The 10,624-nt window shown below is 48.1% G+C and overlaps 1 non-coding gene across 1 annotated transcript; it reads right to left on the reverse strand.

The window, feature by feature from the left end:
• Nucleotides 1-10,267: 10,267 nt before the first annotated feature.
• Nucleotides 10,268-10,399, reverse strand: LOC115029787 (small nucleolar RNA SNORA17). Its single transcript, XR_003835352.1, has one exon. It is a non-coding gene; the product is annotated as a small nucleolar RNA SNORA17 (small nucleolar RNA).
• Between the last annotated feature and the right edge of the window lie 225 nt (nt 10,400-10,624).

Here is a 10,624-nt window from a genome sequence, read left to right on the forward strand (position 1 = left end):
ACACATATTAATGAATAATATTTCAAGAAATATGCAATCATTGAATGGTAGAAATTGCTGATTTCCTACCCCAGTGGGGGAAAAAATTAGATTCCTAGAACATCAGTGGGATTTTCCTGCCTTCAGTATTTCCTTTTCTCTCTCCAGTATTTCTTTCCAGATTCTATGTGTCATGGGCTTAATTAACTCAAGCCTGTGGTGTTCCTTGCATCAACCAAACCTATGAGTTTACCTCTATCTTGTCTGCCTTACCCTATGGTCAGCCCCATGGGAGGCACCTACTGACCTTCATCCACAGTGTGTCAGCATGTTCTCAGCAGGGGACTGCCCCATCTCTACAGCCTTCGAGACTTCCCCAACAAGTTCTATTGGCACAAGAAAGAAATGGGCCTTCTGTGGCTCTGTCAAGTACTTAGGAACTAGAGGCCTTGTGGTGAAGTTTAAGATTTTGGTGAGAACTGAGCACAGTGGAGCACTCCTATAATCCTACCACTTAAGGGACTGAATCGGGAGGGTTGCCATGAATTCCAGACCAACATGGAATACAGAGTGAGATCCTGCCCCACCCCTAAAAGAGAAGGGTCTGAGGAGATAGTTTGGTAGGTAAAATGCCTGGCATGCAAGCATGAGGACTGGGGTTCAGTCCCCAGCACCCTTGTAAAAGATGGATGGAGTGATGTCTCCTGTAACTCTAGTATAGAAGAGGCAGAGACAGGAGGATTCCTGGGGCTTGGTGAACAGCCAGTCTAGCTATTCAAGGAGATCCTGTAGGGAGACTTCTGATGTCAACCTCTGTCCTCCTCCATATTTATGTGCACAAAGTCCACACACACATGCACATACACTAACACACACAACACACACGAAATATTCAGTGAGAGAGTTTAAACACGTGACACTATATTTCCAGCAGCATAAGCATACTCAACTGTGAGAGGAAAAAAAAAAGAGACTAGTATAGATAGTCTCTGGAAATTACTTGAAGATTAGAGCCTTCGGGGACTCCATGTACCTTCTGGGCGTGGATAAGAAGACTCCTGTACACATGTTATCTTTCACATTTTCCCCCATCAAGAGGCAAAACTGTGAGTAGGCCACAAAGTGAATCTTTCATTCGATTTGTAATCAAGATTTTTTTTCTTCCATTTTCAGATTGTGTGGGTGCACACACATGCTAAAGCATGTTTCTGCATGTGTGAAGGAACATGTGTGTTTTGATGTAGGTGCTCATGTGTGTAACTGACTATGTAGGCAAGTGTTTGCTATTGGGAATCATCCCCCACCCATAGATATTCCTCATTATTCATGGAGGCAGGGACGCTAATGGTGCTTGCCAATATGGCTGATCTTGATAGCTCTCGTGGTTGGGGGATCCTCTGTCACTGCCTTCCTTCCAGAGCTGGAATCACAGGTGGATCACTTTGCCCACTCAGTGTTCACATGAATTCTGGGAATCCTGGTCCTCATGCTTGGCTGACAAACACTTTTATTTGCTAATCCATCTCCCCACCCCAAGGTTCTCCTACTTCAATCCTTTGGACAAGTCTGGGTCTAATTTAGCCCGGGACTAAGGCTTCTGGAAAGACTGGGTAGGTTAAGGATGCCAGAGCCTGGGGTGTACAGAGAAGGTAGGATGCCTGAAGAAGTTAAGTGAGCAGTGTCCTGGGGTGTAGAGGCATGAGAAGGGTTAGCCACGAAGGAGAGTCCCCACTGGCTTCTTACCATTTCCCACCCTGCTCAGGTGGCCGAGGGCCATGAAATTGTCCAATCTGACTTAAACACTCCCTCCCACTCTCTTCCCAAATCAAACCTGCCCAAGGCATTTAGACAAGATGACAAGATGCACCCTGCACTCTGAAATGTGCTGGGGAGAGTTACCGTAGCAACCACAAAAGCTCTTCAAATTTGTGAGCCAAGACATGAGCTTGGAGAGTCAGGCAGCCCTCCCCACCTGAAAGATGGCAGGAAGCCATTACGCTAAAACTGACCAGCGAGGGCAGCAGAGGAGAGAGTCAGAGAAGGAGCCTTGTCAATATGACTACAACAGCAACAGCGAATATTGTTCAGGGTTCCGCCTGCAAGAGGTGGACCTTTCTCTAGATGGGATTGGTCACTGTCCCATCCAGATTTTGCTACTGGTGACTCCCATTTCAGTGCATGAGTAGAAACAGCAAGGACAAGACTCCTGAGAAGGCCACCATACATGCAGCCTGTTCCTGGAACAGTGTGTCAACCCCAGTCAGAGGCCATTATGAAGTCTGATAATCCAGGAAGCATCCTGTGTCCCTCTGTGGACAGTTTTGGTGGGAGAGTTAGGGTTAGAGAGGTCTTACAAGGGTTCGTCCACTTCCTTCCTACTGTGGAGTCAACCTATAATCCTTTTGAGTGGTTCATGTTCTTTCTTAGTAAAAAAAAATGTGGGGTGTGAACCGCGAGGCCCGGTGAAAGCAGCCATTGGTGCGTGGCTGGCCTGGCGAAGCTCTGGACTATCTCCCTCTGTGGGTTATTATCAACTCTCACCTCATAGGTTTGGGTGCTCATTGTTACCACAGGCAGAGACAGACTGTGTGACACTGTGTGGAAATATGTTCCCAAGGGTCAAAGGGCAAAGATGGGAGATTTTAATGAGATTTAATGTGGACATCACCCATTGAGTCTCTATACAGACTCAGGCCATAAAGGGCACTTAAGCACTTCTCCAGTCCTCTTCTGTGAAACAGGGGCAGTAAATAGGACCAGCTTAACACAGTATGACAGATTAAACACGATGCCATACATGCTAGGGATTAGAATAACGCTTGACATTGTCAGTGACTTGGTTCTATTAAATCTGCTCCACCGCACACTATACAACTCCAGAAGACACCGTCGCACAGACATATTCATAGGCTATGCATAGTGCCTCAGAGTTTTACAGTGCGGCCCGCAGGACCTTACACAGTAGCCCTGCAGTGCCAATCTCCACGATGAGAAGGTATTCTGACAATGACAGTGAACACATGTGAGGCGCGCTTGCAGAGTAGGTTCTGTGATTCATCACCACACGGCTACCGCCATTACTCATACCGGTAGAGCTATCTGGCACTTTAACGGCATTCTTTTGTGCAGATGATTCCTTCCTGTTGGGCTGATTTGCACAGGGAATAAACTGATTAAAAAGCCACTGAGGAATTTTAAGTACATGGAACAAAGTTGGAGATCATGTCAAGGTTATGTGCTAACCCATCAGTGTAGAGGGGCTTCTGCTCTGAGGACATCCCTCTTTGGAGCATAAGAATACCAATGACTCTGTCCACCCTGAACTTGGACCACCAAAACCACTGACAACCCTTGTGGTATTTTGGTCTGGACGAGCCACCAGAGCCTCTCCCCTCATTACCGCTCAGACCCCGCTACAATTAACTAGCTAGCTGCATCTCTTCCGTTAGTTAATCTTTAAATTGGTCTCCTCCTAATGAAATTCTCAGGAAGCCCCTCAGGCTCTTTGATGAGATATGAGAGGCCTCTTAGTCTCATCAGCCACAATTTTTAGAAATAATTAGCTTAAACAACATCATGGCCAAAGGAATCCACTGAGGAGGAGGAGGAAGCTGGAGCGGAACTCCTCTCTCAGAATTCATTCTCCAGCACCGTCTGACACCGTGCGCGTTGGAAGCAGAGGGTGTTCTCCATCCTTCTGAGCTTTGCCTTCTTTGTAATCTTTGTATTTCCATAAACAGAACATCACTCCTCGTCACGTCTCAATGGCAAGTTGCTCCTCCCAAAGAGAATTCATCCCAGCATGTTCGAACTTGTCCCTCCTGTGGGGTGTTTGGAGTTCTCCTCAGGATTCTACAAGACTCAGAGGGAATATGGGCACAGAAAGGACATGGGACAAACAAATGAAATAAACAGAGCAACCTTAGAGATGGATCTATAGGGGACCATCGGGTAAGATCTTTTTATTTTACAAATGTGAAAACAGACGCCCTGGTGGCAAACACCACCTGCCCAAGATAGCATAGTTAATTGGTCTTCTCTATTGGGTAGGGATCAGCCCTGGAGAAAGAGGACTGTCCTCTGGCACTTAAGACAGAGCAGAATGACCCCCACCCCCTTAGTGGTGAAGAGTCACTGCTATGTAGGAGGCTCCCTGGTGCTGTCATAACTGGTCAAAACAGAAACATAGTCCCCCCACATCTCAGGCTCACTGTGTCACACCCAGGGCAAGAAAGACATCTTGAAAGAGCCAGGCAAGTGACATTCATTTGCTCCCACCCAGCACTTGGAGGTGTGAAAAGGCAGCCTAAAGGGGAGAGGCAGCTAAGAACCCTCACACACAGGCTCACTTTACTGGAAAGCAGAGCCACGAACAGGGGCAACTCGCCCAGGCAGACAGACTCTGGGGAAGTCAGCAGCAGCTTCTGCAGCAGACAGAATCAGCCCTGGGCTCCCCTGGCCCACCCAGTCAGGTAGACTGACACCCAAAGGGACCATAGTGTCAGGCAGACTTTGCAAGCCACTTACATCGTTTCTTTCTTGGATGGATGTGGACGGCAAGGCCAAGGCAGGGGAAGGATGCTTCTGGTTTTGTTCTTGGATGTTAATATTGACTGTCTACTTGACAAGGTCCATGGTCATCACAGAGACAAACTTCTGGACATGTCGGTGGGGCTGTTGGTAGCTTAGGTTAATTAAGTGGGAAGACCTACTGCTGTGAACAGATACCATGACCAAGGCAAGTCTTATAAAGGACAACATTCAATTGGGACTGGCTTACAGGCTCAGAGGTTCAGTCCATTATCATCAAGATAGGAATATGGCAGCATCCAGGAAGGCATGGTGCAGGCAGAGCTGAGAATTCTACATCTTCATCTGAAGGCTGAAGGTGTTTAAGCCCATCCACAGTGACTCACCTACTCCAACAGTGTCATACCTCTTAATAGTGCCACTCTCTGAGCTGAGCATATACAAACCATCACATGTGGGTATTGCCACCTCATAGGCTGGTGTTCAGGATGACTGGGAATACAATGTGATCAGCTGTCTCAGCTGCCGCCACCATGCCTCCCCACCAGGACGGACTGTGTCCTTGAGCCTTGAGACTTGAGCCAAACTAAATCCTCCCTCCCTCCCTCCCTCCCTCCCTCCCTCCCTCCCTCCCTCCCTCCCTCCCTCCCTTCCTTCCTTCCTTCCTTCCTTATTTCTTTCCTTCCTTATTTCCTTCTTTCTTTCCTTCCTTAAGTTACTTCTGTCCTATATTTTAGGGCAGCAAGAACACAAAGCAAACTTACTTAACCTGTAAATAGGGCCAATATCAGACCCCATCACACCCTGAGAGAGGACACCCCTGCCACCTGCCCAGCTTTCCTGATAGGAAAGTGTCAGGAAAGTGGGTTCCCCTGCCTGTGATCACAGCACTGGGGCAGTTGAAACAGGAGAAACAGACATACTAGGTCATTGAGGTCGAGGCCAGACAGCCTGGGCTACATGAAACCTTGTCTCAAAAATGTAAAATAAAATAAAATATAAACAGGTTCAGAGGCTATAAAAATGGCTGACAGAAACATTCTTTTGATCACAGGTCAATTTTACATAGGATAATCAAGTTTAAAATACTAATTTTATCTAAATTACTTTAATTCAAAATATTGATAATAAAGATTTTGTTTCTCTCTCTCTCTCAAAAAAAAAAAAAACAAAAAAAAAAAACAAACTCCAAAAGGCAGAGAGCCCAAGGCCTGCCTTCCTCAGACACATGGGCAGCCCTAGGGAGAGAGCAGCCTCTGCACTTGGTGACTGGTAGCACTCTTTCCTAAGACTGGATCCGTTTCCAGTGTTTTGCTCTTTGTGCCTTTTTTTTTTCCTTCAAATATCTGAAAGAGTATCTTGGAATACTCGCAGTCTCTTTGAGAGTTCCTTTAATGTGCAGCTTCTGCTGACGTCACTTCCTCTGGGACATCTTCATCTTCCTTTGGTCACAGCCAGTCCACAAACTTGCCTTCACTAAATTCCCCCTTCTGTGTATCCAGAATCCTCTAGCGTGTGGCCAAGTCTCTGTTCACACCACCAGCTCTCTCTTCTGCAATCCCATCAGCCTCTGCTCTGAGGTGCCCCACCCCCAGAGCTCCCTTTGCTGGCAAATTCCCTTGCTTAGATTATCCATTTCCATAAAACACCAGGTGGGTTTGTCACAAGAAGACACTGGCAATGAAGCTGCCGTGTGCGACCTGAGTTGCAGATACAGAGAAGGGCCACCGGCAGACTGTGGACGAAGCCTGTGACTGGCAAGCATCCCTGGAGACTGAAGAACTGGAATCAAAGCCTGCGTTCCAAGCCAGACTCACAGTCCACATATCACAGCAACCCAAACCTAACCACAGCCGTGGAGAAAAGGGTTGACTACGCTATGATCAAAAATGCACATGCACGGAGATGTGGGTGAGCCCAGGACGGCCTGAACTTTATTCTACACTTGATCACCCAAAGCAGACCGGAATTGATGTCTTTCATGGTTTTTAGGTTTGTCTTATATTTTAAAAAATGTGATGTGCATGTGAGTGAAGGTTTCCAGAGAGGCCAGAGGAAGGCTGGAGCTGGAGTTCTGGGCAGTTGTGCCCTGCCTGACTTGGGTGCTGGGGACTGAGCTGGGGTTCCATGTGAGAACAATGTGTCCTCAGAAGTGCTGAGCTCCAGTGCTTGGGATTGGCTTGAAGGTTTTCCCATTTGACATAGTTGCTAATCACACTAACTGAGCAAATATTTGATTTTTCCAATTCTGCTTTTCATTCATTATCATCATGTCTGTGGATCCCCTGGACAGGCCAGAAGCAAGCTGAAGTCAAAGCACACCTCTCACATCTGCTCTGAAGCTCCCAAGGAAGGGGTCTTGTCCCCTCTCTTTTCTGAGATCACCTGAGAACCCAAAAGAGGTACTGCACTCAGTGCTGCTAAAAGAATGGGTGTTGGTTTTAGCTTTACTTTCTTTTTAATTGTGTGTTGCTGTGTAGACATGTGTACATGAGTGCATATGCCCTGGAGGCCAGAAGAGGGCGCCAGATTGCTTGTACCCAGAACTTCAGGCAGTTGTGAGCCACATGATGTGGGCTGGGAATTAAACTTGAATCCTGTGAAAAAGCAGCAAGGCCTACTAATTGCTAGACCATAGTGCCAGCACTCAAAACTAATTCTGATCATTTGCTCTGTGTGTGTGTGTGTGTGTGTGTGTGTGTGTGTGTGTGTGTGTTCAGGAACTACCTGAAAGATCATCCTGAGCAGACGTCTACTCCTGCCCCAAGTGGTGTCTTGCATTGCACGGGCAAGCCCTAGGCCTGTAGCTGAATGTTTCTCCAGCCCCCACCATGTAGCCGCCATCCATTGCCCTTTAGAACTAAATTCATTTCAATGGCATCCAATTTTCTCAAGTGCTGGGGAGATACACAGGCTACAAAGGGAGTGTTATTACCGCCTCTCTTTTCTCCTGGATCCCCAGATGAACATTAAAAAGTCATTTCATCTGACACTCGGCCCCTGGTCCCAGGAGAGAGAACTAGGCAGATACCAGGCCTGGAGCTGGCTATTAAAAGGACACAGTGCCCATTTGGTCTTCTTAGTGAATTATGGGACAAAAGGCCCATTTCCCACCTTGGAATGTCTGTGGATATGTGTGTGTGGCAGGGTGAAGGGAGATGATATGAGCCTAAATCTATACAAATACATGGTAGCACACAGAAATAGCCCTGAAGAGCAAGGATTAAGGTGTATGCTGTGTGTGTGTGTGTGTGTGTGTGTGTGTGTGTGTGTGTGTGTGTGTGCGCGTGCATGTGTTTCTCTACTGACTCTATGTGTATGTATATGTATGTGTATATGTATATGTGTGTGTATATTTGTGTATGTATACGTGTGTGTGCATTTATGTGTATATGTATTTTTTTGTTCGTGTGCATGCATATCTTTGTCTGTGGCTATGGTGTCAGGGTGTGTTTGCTATGAATGGGTGTGGTGTTCTCGCATCTGAAGTCTAACCTACTGCCATCACTCAGGCTGAGACCCCTGAGCCCTATCTCTTTCCTGCCATCCTAGGCCTGGCCGTGCTGCCTCCCTGGCCCAGGTGGCATCATCACATGTCTCCCCTCTTCTGTCTGGGCAGACTACCCCAGCGGTGGATGGCAGCAGATTCACACTCCGCCCTAGAGCAGAGAGGATACTTCCTGACTGGGTGTGCCCAGTCCACCCTCAGACCTGGTCCTATAAGCTGGAATCTAGCTTTGTGGACCTTCAAGAGAGAGTAAATGCCGTGCCTTCCTCAGTTAAGTGTGCCTGCACACTCGTGTGTGTATGTGTGTGTGTGTGTGTGTGTATGTGTGTATGTGTGTCTGTGTATGTCTGTGTGTGTGTGTGTGTCTGTGTGTGTGTGTCTGTGTGTGTGTATGTGTGTGTGTCTATGTGTGTATGTGTATGTGTGTATGTGTGTATGTGTGTATGTGTGTGTGTGTCTGTGTCTGTGTGTGTCTGTGTGTCTGTGTGTGAGTATCCATGACTGCTGCCAATGCCTAGTTTAAAGTCCCAGGCCCCAGGTCAGTAGTCCTAATCATATTTAGTGTTGGAAGTCCTTTTGGTGACAATGCCCTTCTTAGATGATGCTAGATTGTGTACAGTGAGCTAAGTACCGCAGAAACCATCCGGATGACTGGAGGAGCAGAGCGACCCAGCAGAGAGAGCCACATGAGCTGTCCTGAACCAATGACACCAGTTCTCAGGAACCTGGCACTCCAGAGGAAGGCCCATGTTTGTGCATCCACATGAATGAGCACCAGGCTCTGAGAAGGATGGGAAGTGCACAGGAAAAAGGAGTCTCGTGTCTCCCATCACTGTCCTTCCAGATAATTCTGCAAGAAACAAAAGAACCATCCAAGGTGTGCCTCGCCCTCGCTCCTACCCTTTTTATATATAACATTTTATTGGTTCTTTATAAATTTCACCCATGTACCCCACTCCTTTCCCTCCCCTCCCCTCGTGCCTGCCCTTCACCCTTACAACTCTCCCCCCCAACAGAGGCAAAAAACTCATTGTGGAAGCTGTAGTGTGTCAGTGTGTCCCACAGTGTATCCTTTGTCCACACCTCTTTGCTTACAAATGTCCGTTGCAATGATTCATTGGTCTAGTTCGTGCCCTCTGGCTTCTGCTTCTCTATCAACACTGGAACCTCACTGGGCCTCCTCTCAAATATCCTGGCTTTGCCCTGTGTCATGGAGATCCTGTGGTTTTGGATCTGTAGGACCGACTCCTTTGTGCACTCCAGCAGTTCATTAGTGGGACAGATGTTTGAATGGGCCAATTCAAAGCCCTGGATCTGGGTCTGAGACTTATCTAAGCTCTTCCCAGCAACTTGTCCCCCCCCCAACCCCTTGCAACCCAACCCAACCCCCACAACCAGGGCCACCTCTGTCCCGCTGTCCAGATGAAGTACAGAGCCTGGTCTCCCAAGTGCTGCAGCTGCTGTTCTCGCACACTCATGACGCTGGGGTCAAGTTTCCCACCTGCCATAGATGGCAAGGGATGAGGGAGGGGAGGAGGGCTTCTCTTCCTCATCCATGACAACATCCAGCAGACAAGAAGCAGATCTGGTTCTCCTGTGCTCACACCCTTGGGGCCAGCTCACCCATGCCCCTCCATCAGGGTCAACTCTATTGTGCTGCCCAGGCAAAGTGCAGGACCCCCTCTCCCAAGTACTGCAGCTGGCTAGGGGCAGGGTGAGCTCTCCTGCTCTCATGACTCCAGGGCCAGCTCTTCCATGACACACAGGTAAAGAGTGAGGCCAATTCTGCACAGCTCTCAGATATCAACATGTCCCCACATGGCAACCGAGACCAGGGGCATCCACTTGGCCCTTGGTGGTACGAGAGCCCTGCTGCTGCACAGTCAAGAACCCAGTTGTGGCCTCTGAAGGCAGCACAGGCAAGGACACCACCATGGTCCCCAGTGGCATCACTGGCTACTCACATCAGGCTATGCCTTACTACCCTGGAGTCTCCAGTTCTGCCTCTCTTCGTGGTGCCCACATCCTTCTGTTTCTCTTCTCTTCCATTTCTCCAATACTTACTTGTTCCTCTTAATGGTGCCCAGGGTCTCTGAGTGTCTGGGGTCATCTGAGGAGTGGTCTCAGGAATGCTATGCCCCGCTTGTGTGTTATAGGACTGGGCAGGGGTCATCTTAGGTGTGGTCCGCTCCCTGTCCAGGCCCCATGGGCGTCGGGCCAGTGGCTGTCTCAGGCTCACCTTTATCAGAGAGGGTTAGGCTGCCAACCACTCAGATGTTTGTAGGTCAGAACACTGAGAGTAGACATAGCCTCTCTCTTCTCTGTCACCTACTGACACACATGACACACAGAAGCCATGCCTGCAATGCCTCTGGGGTCAGTTCTTCCTACTTCTTATGCCCAGTTAGCAATGCCCTCTAATGTGTCCATGGGACCTTTTGCCATCAGCATGTGTTTTAAGTATCAGTTTGAGGAAGGGATGTGTGGCTGTGTATATTCAATTGTTGAGGCCAGAAGTCAGTCCTTGGGTGTCAATCTTCCGATCCACTTTGGTTTTTTTTGAGACAAGATCTTTCACTAGGATCTGGGCACATTCATTAAAAACTT

The sequence above is a fragment of the Mus caroli genome, unplaced genomic scaffold (assembly GCF_978045245.1).
Source record: "Mus caroli unplaced genomic scaffold, Mus_caroli_1 scaffold_18, whole genome shotgun sequence".
In the NCBI taxonomy this organism is placed as follows: Eukaryota; Metazoa; Chordata; class Mammalia; order Rodentia; family Muridae; genus Mus; species Mus caroli.